This window comes from Mastigoproctus giganteus, chromosome 8, assembly GCF_048544385.1.
Source record: "Mastigoproctus giganteus isolate SK-2022 chromosome 8, ASM4854438v1, whole genome shotgun sequence".
Classification (NCBI taxonomy): domain Eukaryota; kingdom Metazoa; phylum Arthropoda; class Arachnida; order Uropygi; family Thelyphonidae; genus Mastigoproctus; species Mastigoproctus giganteus.
In genome coordinates this window covers 4,431,484-4,447,318 of record NC_143582.1, presented here as the reverse complement: position 1 = coordinate 4,447,318, position 15,835 = coordinate 4,431,484, and the positions used below count along the sequence as shown (strand labels likewise).

Here is a 15,835-nt window from a genome sequence, read left to right as displayed (position 1 = left end):
ACGCCCTCTATCCTTTCATTGATACTATTTATAAAAATCAGACACAGCAATTGCTGCCCTTCAGCCATCTTTCGTTCTAAGCATTCTAAGATGAAACGCATTACTCTGCGTACCATCTTAGAATCTTTTCCGTTATCTTAACGTGATCCAGCTTAAACAGTAGCCTCTCACGAGGAACTGAGTCAAATTCTTTGCTAATATGCAACTGAACAACGTCGAAGTTATTTCCTATATCCAGCCCTTGAATAGTTCTGTCAAAATGGACAGAGCTACTCAAGGACTTTTACAAATTTCGTTAAAAGAAAATAATAAAATTTTGTGTATCCTTCGAATACACAAAATATGTATCTTCGTTTCCATTTAGTGTTCTTGTATTTCTCTCTTTATTATTACGTCCGCTGCATGGTAATGGATGTCTTCACCATTGTCAAAAAGTTACTGTCCAACTTCGCACTGAACTGTACCAAACTCTTCGCCTCAGCTGCTTTGGTAATTTATTTATTTTTATTTATTTTCCCTAAAATTTCACACATAAACTGATGGTCATTTAGTTCTCCCAAGAGCAGCACCACCACCACGCTGCCCTTAATAGTTCAATATACGCAGTCGCAATGAATTTGTAAATTCTTCTGGCCTTGGCCATCTAGAGAATGGACGGAAATAATTATTCCTTTACATCCGTTGAAGTTTCGACGAACTGCCGATAGATGTCAGGAACGCGTATGTCTAAAAATAAGCTGACACAATTGCAAGTCCTGACATGTTGTCTGGCAGATGCAAAGTGACCTAAGTACTGCAAGTGTGAACTTTTTTGAGCTGCACAATGGTAGATTTGAAGACCAAGCAACGTTTTATTATACGCCATTGGATCGACGTGGTACGAACTCTACAGAAACTGGAAAAAAATTCAGATACGGAAGCAAGTACTTGAAGAAAACAAATATTCAAATGCATTAACTGTGGGCACCACGACAAGTCTCAAACACTAATCAAGAAATGGCTTCTAAGAGTATCCTACCAGTTGGTTCATCGAAGGAGGTTATTTTGAAAAGGACAAAGCACTGGCAGACTTCAGCGACGAAGATTAAAATTAAGGTAGGTCCATTCCGCGAATTAAATGATCAACCTGTGTGTCCTGTGGTCGATTTACTATTTGCTGAACGAAAAACCCGAGTTGCTGCCCTCGTCTGAGACAAACGAACTCAGCCACGTTGGGATAAAGACCTATAAAAATTCTTCGCGTCATTGACGGGATTAGAACTCAGGTCTTTTCCATCTGATGTGGGAAGGACAGTAATCATACCAACTGTGCTACCTTTCAGGGGCCCTTCTGCCTGCTTACAAAAGTCCTACAAATAATAGCCATGATATAATATGCTTTCCTGGCTGCCTGTTCACATTACTTGGTAAATTTCATAATTTGATGGTATTTGTATAAACATTCATATTTGATGGTATCACAACTCAATTCTTTTTCATCTTGAACCACTTTTAACTCCTTTCCCTCTAGCTTTTAAATACCTCCTCAAGTATAAAAGTTTTTATTAAGAAGCATCAAACTTCAGTTGTAATTTTTATACTTCATCTGAAATTTCGAAGTAATTTTGAAGCAACACGGACTGGTTCTGGTTATTAACCACTCTTTGACAACTTTTCTGCTTTTCTCCACTTTCCATCAAATAAGAAGTCTATCTGATCCGATCTCCTTCTTTTTTGTATTCATGAACGAGTAGAATTCCCTTGTTACCATGTTTTGCTACCTTTGCTAGTGATTTCTCTTACTAAGCTGTCTTCTGTCGTACTACTTGAGTAGTTTTATTACAGTTGCAAAACTGAAGGAAGCTGAGTTATGAATTTTGCTCTTACCAAGGAAATTTTCTTCATTTTCGGGAAAGTTACATTGAGGAAGGTTAAAGTCAAATAGTTTTTATTAATACGTAGAGTTTTGAGAGAAAGAAGATGATGTAGAGTTCTGAGAGGAAAAAACATGAACACTATTAGACAGAATGGAGTAAAGAAATTGTGAGTTGGGAATTTCCAGGTTGGGAAATCTCCAGGTTGGGAAATCGTATCCGAGTGCTACTTTAAAGCAGAATGAATCATTAAAGTCATTTGGGCAAATGAGATGAGCAGTGCTAGTCGAAGAAAGTAATAGTCAAGGTTTTTTTTTTCACAGTTGGAATTAGGGAAATGGAGTTCACTGAGACTAGAATAGATACACGTTGAGTGGCCACATTATTAGGTACAGGAACAGCCATGTGTTCGTACCACGAGATGTAAATCAGGCGGGAAGGTACCATAGGAATGCTGTGTGGAATTTAGTGGGCAAGACGAAAGATTTAAGTTATTTTGAACGTGGCATGGTAGTCGGTGCCATATGCGCCCGTTTGAACGTCTTGGAAACTGCAACCCAGCTAGGATTTTCACGTATTATGTCTCGGGTGTATAGAAATTCGTCCAATAATCAAATAACATCCAGTCAACGGCGATACTCCATTGGCTCGTTGAGTGAAACCAAGTCCCACTCCTGTAAGCAAAAAAAAAAAAAAAAAAAAAAACAACAACAACAACAAAAGACGGTACAGTTAGAGTTAGTCTCTGACGAATCTCAGTTCCTGTTTCTCTTTGAAAGGAGGACCAGAATCTGGAGAAAACATCATGCCAATGGATCCATCCGTTAAGATGTTAGAAATGTAGGCTGGTGGTGGCAGTGTAATGGTTCGGGGAGTGTTTCATGTGGCTACTCAGTGGTACACATTGGACCCTTCGATGTCACAGGTTATCCGAAAATTGTTTTCAACTAGACGCATCCCTTCACTGCTGTAATGTGTCCATGTGGGTATGGGTTCTTCCAACAGGACAAGGAGCTTTGCCACAACGTGAGAATTTGCAGATCCAATTCCACGAACATGTGTGAAGTCAGTCCACTGTTGTGGCCTCCGACAGTCACAAGATATCAATCCAATTGAGCACCTGCTGGGTGAATAAATAATAGTATGGTTAATCAATGTATATTTACAAAATGAATTTGAAAAAAAAAAGATGACGACGTCGGAATTTTTGGGGGATTCGAATCTCTTTCAAGATAATTTGTTGATTGATTTGACTGTTCATGATTCATTGTCTGCGCCGGTAGCACAATGGTTAGAATCACCGTCCTTCCCATACTGGGTGGAAAAGGCCTGGATTCAAATCAAACCAATGACACGAGGAACTTTTATGGTTTTTTTTCACTCTGTGGATAGTTAGTCGGTCCCAAGCATGGTTAGCAAGGCTTTTCATCCGTAAACTCAGCTTTTTTGTCTAGCAAAGAGGAAAATATATCATAGAATACATCAATTTATGGATATAATACACATGAGCCATAACCTCTGTCTTCGGTAGCTGTAGCTTCTGTAGCATGCTCATTACGAGAACTAGGTATCCAGATTTCTCGATAATGACCAGAAAGAACTCGGAACTGAAAAATAAAACATGAGTACTGCGATAGGTTTTCGAAAGAATTAGAATATAATTTATATGGAGGACAAAGAAAAATTTGGCGAATCATACGAAATAAAATAAAATAATTAAATGAATTAAAATAATACAATTCAAAATGTCAGCCTCAACTGTCTGCGAAGGCAATTTGTTCCAGCAATGAACGGCTCACTGGCTAAAAGAAAACGTCCTACGATCTAGTCTAAACCTCTTCTCCTGTAATTTGAATTTACGGCCCCTGGTTGTGGAATTCTTTATAACAGTGAAAATTCCACCTTCAGTCATTTTACTAATCCCTCTCAGTGCCTTATAAACCTCAATCAGGTCACCTCTGAGGTGCGTGGTTGCTAAGCTCTGTAGCCCACATAATCGGAGTCTTACCTCACCCTTTTACCGATCTCTCCGTGCGGGTTACCCGTCTTTGGACCCTTTCAAGAAGATCAAAATTATAGGGGTATAAATTTATTAAATACGGCGCAATATAGCCTAAGTTGTTGACGGAATTAATCCTATAACAACCAACCAACCTGTCTTTTGTTATAATAATAGCAAATTTACACCCAGTGCAACTCCATTTTGTCCTGCCAAGCGAATGGAACTGAGTTCTCAATGTCTCATGCGCTGTCACCCTGAAGGAAATGTATTATACCATTGATGTCTTAATCTGATCTGTGATATGCCATTTAATAAACCCGGATGCTTTTTCCGGCGTTACGTTTTACAGAAAGATGCAACTAGCCCAACAAACCACACAATAGCTGGAGACTGCACTGGGAAGTGTTTGACCATCCTCTGTATAACATTGTATAATCTGAATATTTGAGTTATTATTACACATATTTGTTCTAGCCTTCTTCACTGATTTTTGTCGAATACAAACAAACACGTATCAACCATTTCCTCGCGGTGCGTAGACATTAATGATTGTTTCTTCTGGTTGAGGTTGCACAGACATAACAGCTAATGGATATGCCCTGTACCGGAAGCACCCTCATGCGGTTCCAGTTAATTAATGTGTGAATTATTGGATATAGAGTGTATAATCCCCTCATTTTGTACGTAGCAATAAGCGAAGGTTTGCTGTTTGGCGCAAGAGTTTCATATTGTAGAGGTACTTCACCACGAATTACTGGTATTGCAGGACCCTAAATGAAAAACATTGCTCCAATGGAAAGTTTATTGCGATTTATTTAAAAGCATGGTCTCATCAGGAGTATCTGGAGACTTTACGAATATAGTAAAGTCTCCAGATACTCCTAAAACGTATATTTCTAGAAGTAACCGAATTTTAATAACGCGTGTACCCACCTTAATTACTTACTATGTTTTCGTCGGTAGGCTCTGAAACAGATTTTGACAACAGGAAAGTGGGATTTTGGTCCAATTCTCTTTCAACAGAGAGATAAATTCATCAGTTGTGTTTCTGCCTTATGCAAAGCCGACTTTCCAGTTCATCCTAAAGGTGTTTGGTGAAGTTAATGCGCTGAGAGCTTTTAAACCAAACCATTACAGGCTGCACAGCAGGACACGGTGCATTGCCATGCTGGAATAGAAAAGAGCCTTCCTCTACTGCTGCCGCAGTACAGGAACAGAGCGGAATTATCCAATATAGTACCTCATTGTATTCCTTGTTCCAGAAACGAAGACCAATGGTTCAAGCCCAGACCCGAAAAATAACCCCACACTGTGGTTGCATTTGGTGGAGTTAACCACTGGGGGGGCCTTCAAATCAAATCACTACAGGTTGCGGGGCAGAACACGGTACATTGCCATGCTAGAATAGAAAAGAGCCTTCCCCTACTGCCCCCACAGTACAACAATAGAGCGGAATTATCCATAACGTCAATGTACCTGATGGCAATCATTGTTCCAGGAATGAAGACCAAGGGTTCAAGCCCAGACCGGAAAAATAACACCAGACTCTGACTGCACTTCTGGCAAACTTCATACTTGGAACAACACACTTTGATAAACAGCGTTCCCCGGGTATCTGAACCTAAACCTGCTGTTATTCGTTACTCCATAACAGATTTTCAACGTTCCAGGAACCAATTACTATTGACTGGACATCAGGTACAGGCACGTCCACACTGCGCATTGTGCGATGTGATGTCCAGTTTGTGTGCTGCAGCTCTACCATAAAATCCGATCTCATACAGGCTGTTTTGGTATCATCTACTCTGTGGCAGAAGATCTCTAGCCGTCTCCATGTGCCAGGAACGATAACCAACTAGTGGTAGTATATGTTATGCTAAAAATGAGCTGATGAGCTGTACAGTATTGCGATAGATGGTGGGGTTGCCAGGAAAGCTGGCTGGGATCGTCTTCTTTAATAAATAAAAAAAAAATCTTATGCAGGGCTCCAATATATTGTATTTCTACTGATATCAGTTCTTGTGGCCTTCTCAAAAGTAATTCTTAATTCCTGGCTTTTGTAATTTCCTGGCTGTAGTAGCATTCTTCCATTGATGATTTACATTCGGTTTTACATTGATCAAAAATCGTCGAAAAAAAAAACATTGAGGATTTATAGAAGCTGATATATTTTTGTTGAAGAGTCTTCTTGGTTTCCCAAAAAATCGATTTCACTGTCTGTCTGAATTTCTGTGATCATAATCCTCAACCAACTGGGATGCACTTTCCACCCGCCGATCTAAGAAGCCGCTAATGGCCTTGCTTCCCGCCTGTCAGGAATTGGCTATTCAAGGAACTTCAAAAACCATCAGAATCTCCAAATGGACAAAACCATGGTTCTCAAGAGACCTGAAACCCGCCTTCTTAGATAAGCAGTGTGCCTTCAGGAAATGGAAGAGTTCTGGAACCATACACGATTTTATTAACTTTAAAAAGAAAGGAGCATCTTTTCTGAAGCAAAAATGACACGCCAACAATATCAAGCTAACAAATTAGTGTGCTCGAAGCGGCCATTTGGATGTAAAGCACCACAGGGATATTCAGATGGCTGAGAGTCTCTTCATTGAATGGGCAGACAATACTTTTGGTGAGAGTTGTGTAAAGGAGGAATCTAATCATCCTTCTCCATCCCTTTACGTGATTTGACTCCCCTGTCTACACTTAATATCACGAGGGAAAATCTGATGAAAGTTATAAACAAGGGAAATCCTGATGGATTTACCTTGTTTATCATTAAAATATCCTGTTTTCATTGTGGACACACAACTGCGTCAAACCCATTCCAAAGAATTCGAGGCCTAAAACTGAGAAGGATTTTAGCTCGATCTCAGTGGGCTCTTTGCCTTAAAGTTTTTGAAAAGACAAAATCAACTTATTAAGCACAGTTTTCATCACAGGCCTTGCCAGCCTTCACAACGTTATCCCTGGGAGATGTACTGCCACCAATCTCCTTCCGACATTGTTCCACATACATGAAGCTTTGAATTCTCGAACGCAGCTTGACATAATTTATCTTGACGTTAAATCTGCATATGACAGGATTTCCATCATATATTTTCTTAACATCCTGAAGAACTACTTCAAGATCTTCGATAACCTCCTCTCTGTACTCAAAAAATTTTGCAGGAAAGACGATTCTTTGTTGAGCACAATGGTCTCTCACGATCCTTTACTGTCTTTCGAGGAGTTCCACAGGGTAGCGTTTTGTCAGCAGCGCTGTTCGCAGCAGCTTTGGAACCTCTTCTAGCAAATTTCTAAAACATGACATCGTACACCGACGATCTGAAGCTTTTATTCAATCGGATCAGCTGGAGCAAGTGCTCTTTATCCAAAGAGCTGCAACAAAACAAATCTCTGAGATAAGCACCTTTCTTCAATACATTGGTCTTGAACTAAATGCCGAAAAATCTGCCCGGATGACGTTTACAAAAAGGAGAAGAATAAACCCAGTGCACATCTCTATAAATGCACATCAAATTAAACTTGTCAACTTTCACAAGGATTCGAACCTGTCTTTCAGGAGAACTTCAAGGAGATTAGAAACAAATTCTTCTCAGTCCTTTGGTCAGCTCGACAGGAACTGATGGGTTACGGCAATAGCAAGCTGATAACTAAGTTTATCCGATCTTTTGTGGTACCGGTGGCTCTCTACGCATCGGAAATCTGGTCCACTGTCCCTCCAACCAACTTGCGGCAGTTCTTGGGGCTTCTTCATTGATCGAAGAAGTTTTGGCTTCTTCGATCCCTCAATAGGACTTCAGGACAACCCTTTACTATCTCTAGGGGGTATACTACATTCGCTGCATAGAATGACTCCTTTTAAGCAGATCATCACCACTCGCAACATAATTATCCTTATTATTATTACAGTTGCTCAGAGCGAAACGGATACAAAATATAGATTCTTGCCACTTCTTCTTGCCACTGCACGAACCTTGCTAACTCGTGCCTGGACACACTCTAGCTCTGTAAATGAGAGGCGCACCGAAATCGCTAAAGTCAAGTTGGATCTTACGAGGTGTGGCTATCCCATCAATACCCTTGACAGGTGTGACATACAGACACGCGACCAAGTAGTGACCAACAGAAACATCCAAGGTGATGACTCAACCACGAGCGCCTTTATCCCATACTACCCAAACCTATCACAACAGGTTTGTAGAATCTTAAAATCACATGGGATAAAATGCGTACAACTCCCAGGCAGAAAATTACGATCCCTCATCTCTAAGGTAAAAACACCTGTCCCCACCCTACTACAAAGAATTGGTCTACCGCATCTTTTGCCGTGACTGCAGTAGCTGCTACATCGAGGAAACTGGGAGACGGCTCGAAAAACGCCTTTCCGAACACAAAAGAGCAATCCGCTTAGCGGATGTGGTGCACTCAGCTATTGCCGAACACGTTTGGGCAACCCACCACGACATTGACCCACACCGCGATGTCGTGATTGTGGATAAGTCCCGCCATTATCGGCGACGCGCCTGGTTGGAGTCGTTAAACATCAAATGCTCCAATACCTCAGTGAACAGGAACAGTGGTTGTCAAGTCCACCCTATCACCGAAACAGCAATCCTGTCCATTGACAAACGCTGGCCACGTCCACATACACCACAGCCACAGGCTTCAACATCCAACAATTAATCACGCACTTCAGGTACAAGATTGGCAGTTCACGCCCCCATACTCCATTCTAACTGTCAGTTTAACTGAAGAAGGTTGACTAAACAATCGAAAGCTTTTATTTGTGTGTATCTAATCTAATATTTTGTATCCGTTTCGCTCTGAGCAACTGTAATTTAATAATAATGAATCCAGAGCGCACAGGCCTCTTTAATCATATAATTATCCTCTCTAAGCTCATTTTCTGTAGACTAAATGCTCCCAGGATCGACAGCCAGCCTCATCAACCTGCCCAAGAAACAGAAGAATAATTAATCGGCGTACTCTGTGATCCGACATGCCCTCAATCAAATCAGCTTGTTCGGTCATATGTTCCCAGTAAACACGATTGTTTTTGCCAAATTCTGAGCCTTCCATCAACATGATGCACCAGGAACTTCGACTCGTCAGACCAAGCAACTGTTTTCCAATCCTCGATAGTCCAGTGCTGGTGTTGCTGTGCCCACAGGAAGCGTGTTCTCTTGTTCTTCATTGATAACAGAAAAGAAAAGAAACAATGTAAGATTCATTAAGAAATTGCACTTTTTCCTATGTAGACGTTTTATATGTTTCTTTTCGGGAACTTGAATTTATTTGTTTATGTTTTAAAGAGAAATATTTTCCAATTTATTCGCATTTTAATTGCGCCACTTTTTTCATTTCCTCATTGGATGGGGGATACATGAAAGGAATTAAATTGCCTTTCGAAAACAATTTTCACTCTTTTATCTTAAGTTGAAACGGCACTTTCGTCTTATTTTGAATGAAAGCAGGTTAAAATAAGCTTATCTCATTTCTATAATAATGGTATCTGTCTTAACTAAAAATGGACTATTAGAATTCTGGATAAATGAGAAAAAAATATATGAACAGCGCATGTGCCAACTATTTGGAACGATTCCAGTGCTACACAGAAGATTAGAAGAAATGCTGACTTTGGTGAAATGACGTAGATCCTTAATTGCCGGAGATATTTGGTCATATCAGAGTGTAAGTCGATTTCTGTTTCTCTCTCTCTCTCTCTCTCTCTCTCTCTCTCTCTCTCTCTCTCTCTCTCAATTTCATTACAATGTAAAAGGAATACACGGAAGATCAGCAATAATTAGTTGGTTGCTCTACACTCATTGGGGACTTTGGACGTATTGTGGCGTATATAAAATGTCTGTAAATTGCGTGTGTTCTGTGGTTGATTTTTTGCTTACTGGACGAAAAACCCAGTTTCTGGAAGAAAAAGGTCACGAGGTCTTGTGAAAAAGGCCCATACAATTTCCTGGCTTCATTGATGGGATTCGAACTCAGGTCTTTTACAACCGGTGTGGGGAGGAGGTAATTATACCAACTGTGCCACCCACGAGGGCATTTGACCGATAATATTTCTAATTGTGAGAAGAGAATGGTAATTAGTATTAGTATTAGCCATGAAGAAGTGGCTAATACTAATAATAATTGCCTCATTTGGACCTTATTCCAAATGAGGTCTTGGAATTGTTTCTTTACAATTGTTTTATACAGTTGCATTATGATCCAAGAAGTTCTGACAAGCAAATGATCGGTAAATCGTCGATAGGACACTAGGAGAATTAGGGACTTTCCTTTCCGCTTGTCAGGATTTCTTGGAGAACTTCAATTTCCTATCCATCCATATCTCAGCTCCCTGTTTTTTTCGCTACTGATTTTTAATTCGTGCCCACCAAGTTATTCTGGAGTTGCTGTTCCTCAAGTGTACGACCTTGCATTTTTCTGCATTACGACACAGCTGCCTTTTTCTGACCACCGCTGAAGCTTATGTAATCATTCTGAAGAAGGACACCTTACCACTGCTCATTTAGCTATTATCCCGATCTTGATATTTGCAAATTTTGACATCACATCCTTTATCCCTTCGTCAATGTCAATAAAATCAGAAACCACAGGGGTTCCATCGCCGATCCATGAGGGTATCCTCCCATTCTTAACACGAGTCCATTTTGAAGAGTAACTATGAATAGGAAACCTCTTTCCCCCAATTGCACTTAATTCCAGTATGAAGAGCTCTCGCCGGTCACTCAATACATATAAGCAATGTCCTTCCCACACAGAGTGGAAGAAGCCCCGCTTCAAATCCCTTCAATGACGCAAGGTAGTTTTATGTGCTTTTTTTTCTCCCAAAGTAGCTGAGTTAAGTCGATCCCAGGCGAGGGTTACATGGTTTTCCTTTTGGAAATTCGGGATTTTCTTCAAGCAAACAGCCCAATAGACACGTAATTTACAGACATAATATATAGGTACAATATGTTAGTCCCTGATGCGCCTAAAACACTTCAACAATAACAGATTTTTTGCAGAGCACTGGGATAAGTAGCCAATCGGACAACAAAAACAACATAAACATGCACATCACTATGTTGATTGGCTTTACCAATTATGGTATCACCAGAAATGCATGGCAAGTGTGGAGACAAAACTGAATAAATAATGATGTCCTGCGATCCATTTATGGATCTTAACCCTCATACGAACATGTTTCAGCTTATTCAGTAACCTCTCGTGCGGGAGAGAGTCAAATATTCGCGAAAGTCCAAATAATGTGAAAAGTATTTCCTCCATCAGCTCATGACTGACTCTTTGAAAATTGATGGCCAGATTAGTTAAACAAGCTTTTCCCTTTCAAAATCTTTGTTTGTTTGTTTTAAAGAGGAGTTGATCAAAATAAATTATTTTAACGAACTAAAAAAGCTTCTCCTTAGTGGAGACGTCTTAAAGGTTGAAGATAATAACTGGATCATTGCGAGAAAAAAAGCTGTGATTTCTATAACAGACATACAAAGTAACACTGATTAGGTTGTCTCATCACAGTCACTCTTAACTGTGGTAAAGAATCCATGACTCCGAGTTAATTTGAACTATGTTCAATGTGTGAAGTTGATCACTTTGATTAGGGCTCAGTGCTCGTAAACTTCGGAGGTCCTCAGCTGGTGACCATGAACTTTAGAAATTTTCCATAAGTTTCCTTAATTTGCTCTGTGGAGGAACCAGACCACATTTACATAGTTCATAGTTTTTCCTCATGGTTTTCATGCGTTTTGCACAAATCCAGTTTGATGCCTTCAATGCTCCCAAATGTAAGATAATGTGGTTGATTTTTGAATGATAAATTAGGTTCTAAAATCATTGAGAGAAATTTAACCGTTGTCTTTCTGAACCCATTCGTAGCAAACGGGAGAAATCCAGGATGGCATTTCTACGTGGTTCAAATATAATGTAGTTTTAGTTGTTTGGATTACACACTTGAGGTTAAAAAGGTTTCCGCATCTTATTGGTGGCCTCCTCAGACACCAAATATTAACAAGATTGATATTTGGTGACTGAGGAGGCCACCACAGTTGATTGAATTCACTCTCGTTTTTTATGTGGTGTAGTCTATCGAAAGAATTTCTTCCGTATTCGAAAAGATGGTTGTAACGATTTTTTTGGCGAAGATTTGAGTCTTGAGTTTGTTACCGGTTTGGATCTCAGTGATGGATGTACTCTTCATCACGAGATTCGTCTTGAAAGAATATTTCGTGTCTACATTGTGTATGTGTACATTTTGTTTACAAATTTGAGCCGTGCACTGTTTCTGTAGATGTGTGATATTTCTTGCTTCCAGTGAGAATTGATCACTGAGTTTTCGTGGGAGATGGTTAACTTCGACTCCCCAGAAATGTTATATTCTCTGGTAGTAATGGACACTTTCATACGACTATCGTGCGTAACCAGGATTTCAAATTTCTAGCACATTTTATACTCCATTTAAATTGACCAAAATTTGATATACTATACGTACACTGCCGCCTAAAAACTTTGGAATCACGTTTCATTTTTCTTAATTTGCAAATTTATTTTAAAAATAAGACCAACTTTTTCACCAATTTTTATTAAAGTATTTTCTATTATGTATAAAAATCAAAAATGTCAAATAATATTTAATACATTTCAAGAATATTCGAGGATATTCTATAAAGGTGTAGAAGACTCCTGAATGTGGAAGAAGATTGTTGAATGTGGTAGAACGTTGTAGATTCTATAACTTTCTAGAAGGTGGGAGTATTATTTCAACAGTATAGAAGATTGTAGATGATTTTAGACTGGTTTGCAATAATATGAATTGTAAAATAAGTGCAACTAATAAAATCGAACACCCCTCAATTGAGAAAAGGTGTTTGGAATAAGTTTTTAAACCCATGAATGTGGTAGAATTTTGTAACCCATGTGATGACGGGCTGAACGCAGTTCAGCCCGTCATCACATGGGTTACAAAATAAACATAATATAAGATTGCAGTTCTTTTTAGATGGTCTTTTTGTATACAAGTTATTTTGGACAGTATTGCCAATTTGCAGAGTATTGCCAAAAAACTAGGTATTTCATTTAAAGGAGTGCAAACTACCATTCGACAATTCAAGGAGACTAGAAGTTTAAAGGACAAACGAAGATCAGGACGACTGAATGTAATAGCGAAAGCACAAGATAAGCCCATAAGACTGATTTCTGAACGCAGTCCACGGCTTACTGCACATTAAATCCAAGCTGAGTTCAAACAGGGAACAGAAATCTTCCATGTTGTACATCCATCGTACAACTTCATCTTAAATAAGCAGGACTTCATGGTCGTGTAGCCGTTGAAAATCATTATTAAAACCGGAAAATCGAAAGAAACTGTTGATTTGGGCTTAGAACCATCAGCATTGGACAACTGAACAGTGGAGAAACGTACTATGGATGAATGAATTCAAATTTGAAATTTTTGGATCCAAGTGTAGGGTTTATGTGAGATAACCAACTAAGTCAAGCACGATGTTTAAAGTGTGTTCCATCATGATCTGGGGTTGCTTCTGTTTTTTCTGGAGTTAGCGATATAGTCAGAATTAAAGGAATTTTAAGAGAAGAAGGCTATAAAAACATTCTGGAATATAATGCAATATCCTCTGGGCTTCGACTTGGTGGAAGAAATTTTATGTTCCAACGAGACAATGACCAGAAGCAGAGCTCTAACTGTGCGGGGAATTTCTAGCAACTGAACAAAAGGATAAAGTATTTGAAAATTATGGTATGGCCACCCCAATCGCCTGACCCAATAAAGCTTTTATGGGATCATCTAGACCATCAAGTTCGTGAAGTCTGCCCATCAGCACAAAATTTTAATTTTAAATGTTAAAAATGCAAATTTATTTAGAGAACTGTTCTCTAAGATGGCCCTTCTTAGAACTAATTGAGAAGTACTGTTATTAAGTTAGGTTTTTCAGTGTATAGTCTTAAATGGGTTACAAAATAAACATAATATAAGATTGCAATTCTTTTTAGATGGTCTTTTTGTACACAAGTTATTTTGGGCATTTGCTTTTACGTATTTCTTGAGACAATAATTATATTTAAAGAACGTACTGGCTAAACAGAAGTGATTCCAATCTCTTTCATTCTCCGAATACAATTTCCTGTTTAAGGAGCGTTTCCTAGAAATATTTTTCTTCTCAATGCGTCATCGAGCAACGCGGCATCTGAATGAAACTAGTGATTTCTCCGAGTGCCGTGTTCCCTGCATTACACACGAACGTTTGAGAGAAGCACTTTCTTGGTAATCTGCTTCCGTCACCGAAGTGTCAGAGGGTGCCCCGGATTCATCTGAGCAAACAGTTTAATCGCTTTCTTACAAAGGCGAGCACAACCAAACACGTTGCAAATAATAAGGGTATTATTAGAACCCATTTTTCGATCCCTGTGGAAGATCCTCTGCGAAAATCCATTACACAACATTCTTACCAAGCTCATAAAAGACTTTCAACTCTGAAAGCAGCGACAAGTAATTAGATGCTTTGTACAAGGACATTCCATCGTATTTCCCTTCTCTTCTTTGGTTTTATTTGTCCAGATGGAGAAACTTTTTAAGGAATAAGTGGGCGAGAAGCGCTTGAAGAAGGATTTGTTAAAAAGAGAAATATTTGTAGCAGTAAAAGAAATTTATTGGATCCCCATCAAAAGAGGAAAATTTAAATTATAAATATCTCTTCATTTAGAGATTCATCTTTCTCTGTTTGCAATAAATATTTACCCAATCCACAATCTTTGCTATTTTAATTTTAATTAACCTTTGAACAGCCTGTTTTCATAAAACTTCTCACGATAGTGAGCCTTGTTTACATTTTGAAAGCTCCTCATTTGTCACGATGACTCGCTGTATATTCATTAAGGATATTTATTGTTTACCAACCATCTTCGTGGTAAACAGAACAGCTACTAATAAAACGGATCAAATGTTTTAAGGAAATCCCAGCTCTGGTGTTTCTTCAGTGATCGATCCCTTTAATGCTCTAACGACAAACAACAATGAAAACACACGCCTCTTACACCCGCCATGTCCGCAAGGGATGCAAGTCCAGGCAGGTGTAAAAAGGCTAACAAAAAGGATACAAAGAAGGCATCACGCTTACCTTTAATTGTTACAGGGACCTGGCGAAGTTGACATTTCGTCCATTGGAGGATTTCATTTTCCGGCACTAACCTACGTCGGAGTTTCCTCCAGCCCGTTCCATCGGATAATGTTGACCTCTTCAGCCCAGTCGCCTCGAATTACGATGGTCATGGTGTAACGGGTGAGGGGACTTTTTCCAGTTTGAGCACGGAACACTGCAACGCTATCCAGGGCGAGTCGAAGGACTGTTTCGAGACTCTTTTACGAGAAGGCGAACAGTTTAAAGAATTCCACCGAGCTTTTACATCGTCGGGGTGTTCGTTAGAATCATCGGGTGTTGTTCTGATGGTGCAAGAATGACAGCGGCATGTCTGTGTGTATGTGTGTGTGTGTGCGTGTCGATCGGCTCGGATATGGCGGCGAGTCAGACTCGGTAGCCGAGCACCTGACGCATGATCAGTGCGTGCAGCTCGAAGACCACAACATCCGTTGGCTCGGCGGTGTTTACCCAAGAGTCCAGAACGTCTTCGTCGCCGGATAAGCGGGCGGCGATCTTGAGGAACGCAGTGTCGAGAGGAGTTGCTGCTGCAGTGAAGCCCGGGAGTTTTCCTCACATTGCACGTCAGCGGTTCAACAGGCGGCTTGTTCCATAATCTCACGTTTTTCTACAGCTGGTCGTTAAAATTTGCTCGATGCGCCATCTGGTGATGAGTGTAACGATATCCAGTAAGAGAGGCAATGGTCGAAAAGAGAACGATCGATCACACACACACACTCTCTCTCTCTCTTTCTCAGGCTATGGCGTCTTAAAGTGCTTTTGGAATGATCGGGAATTCTTTCCATGTGAACGCA

At 39.8% G+C, this 15,835-nt stretch overlaps 1 protein-coding gene across 1 annotated transcript in view; it reads right to left on the bottom strand.

Annotated features, from left to right (window-relative positions):
- The window catches only part of LOC150081212 (popeye domain-containing protein 1-like), a 127,073-nt gene extending 111,564 nt beyond the window's left edge, over positions 1 to 15,509 (bottom strand). The window contains exon 1 of the mRNA XM_090379427.1: positions 15,003 to 15,509. The gene's annotated coding sequence lies outside the window, so the exon portion shown is untranslated. The remainder of the gene's footprint in view (positions 1 to 15,002) is intronic.
- Between the last annotated feature and the right edge of the window lie 326 nt (positions 15,510 to 15,835).